The following is a 1,455-nucleotide window of genomic DNA, read 5'->3' as shown; positions in this document are numbered from 1 at the left end:
CAAAGAACAAGGTTTGTAGCACAAGCATTACAACTTTGGGTTGTATAGAACCTGACATAAAATTCATTAAGGTAGCATACCTTACATGGATAGAGCAGAGCATTTCATCAGGCAAGAGGTAGGTGCAACAGTTGGAAAGGTTTTTAACAGAAGAGGGCTGATGGGACAATAAACCAGAAGAAAACCAAGACTTAGGTATCAAGTCAATTTAGACGATGATTTAAAATCTATTGGAGTTAGAATGTACAGAAGAGTTGGTAGACACAGGGGTGAATAGAGGATTGTCCTAAAGAATTATTTGCACAAGTACAGAGTTTTACATTATGGCCTTGTTAAAGCTGGAAACATATATTCCTGTGTTGCATTGATGTTGATTAATGATAATGGTAAAACAAACTAAAATATATTACAAAATGGTCCAAATGTGCTCATAACCCTTAGAGAATATAAAGAATTATTGCTGCAAACTTCGGTGTTGTAAAATAAAAAAAAAACAAGTTGTTAGATAAAAGTGTTTATAATTAGTATATTTCATAATGATATGTAGGTATTTATGTTACAATTAGTTACAAAATCAAAAAGAATAACACAAAGATCAAGACAAAACAAAAAATCTGAAACATATTACAAAGTGGCTAAAAAATTTTGAGTTATAAAATTGTTAAATAAAAATGTTTATATTCAGTTTATTCCGTAATTGAGATATAATTTTATAAAGGATATGTTTATAGAATTTTAAATAAAACTATTGCATTTTTAATTTTTACAGGTTGACTTCCTTTTCCTTCTGAAAAATATTATAAACCATAATAAACATATTACATCAATAATTAATCTTTACTTTTAAACTCCAATGTATTTATAATCTGGGGCTCCCCAAGATGAATCTTTGAAATGAGTTGCAAAATCTTCCACTCATTGAACACCTAAAAATTTAGCATTTATTAAATTTGATAGTAACAGAAATTATCTTCTTACATGTCTTCATTGTTCTCCTGTTTTTTAGGGCCACCATCTACTGTATTTACCATGATAGCAAATTCCTCTCACAATTAGGCTACTTTCTTAGCCCTCCTTTACTATTTTGCCAGTAAGCACTATTTATTTTTATGAAGTCTGACATCACTTCCAATTGTTTGCTGGTTGTTTTCTTTTTAATTGAAGCCATTAGTTTATTTTATTATAATTATAAAAAAATAGTAACTTGTTTCCACAAATTACATACAATAACATAACCTAACTAAGAGCGAAAACGGCACCTAATTTTAGACAGCTTAAAAATTACATTTACATATAGATAAATTACATATCAAGGTAGGCAACCCGTTATACGTAGTTCTTACATCATACCGATTTGAAAATTTTTACATTAATGTGTTAAAATCGGAGTTTACAGCATGTAATTATTTCACATAAACGATACATCATAGCCCTCATAATCTTTATTTTAAAATC

General features: G+C 28.9%; 1 long non-coding RNA gene across 2 annotated transcripts; it reads right to left on the bottom strand.

The window, feature by feature from the left end:
• Window positions 1-717: 717 nt before the first annotated feature.
• Window positions 718-1,048, bottom strand: LOC140438215 (uncharacterized). 2 transcript variants are annotated; one of them, XR_011950456.1, is made up of 3 exons: window positions 979-1,048; window positions 842-926; window positions 718-787 (listed from the first exon to the last, which is right to left on the bottom strand). It is a non-coding gene; the product is annotated as an uncharacterized lncRNA (long non-coding RNA). The 2 variants fall into 2 exon arrangements; XR_011950455.1 differs by having other exon boundaries at window positions 737-784.
• Between the last annotated feature and the right edge of the window lie 407 nt (window positions 1,049-1,455).

The sequence above is a fragment of the Diabrotica undecimpunctata genome, chromosome 4 (genome assembly GCF_040954645.1).
Source record: "Diabrotica undecimpunctata isolate CICGRU chromosome 4, icDiaUnde3, whole genome shotgun sequence".
NCBI classification, from domain to species: Eukaryota; Metazoa; Arthropoda; class Insecta; order Coleoptera; family Chrysomelidae; genus Diabrotica; species Diabrotica undecimpunctata.
The sequence above is the reverse complement of the archived record's forward strand: the minus strand, read 5'-3'. Positions and strand labels throughout refer to the sequence as shown.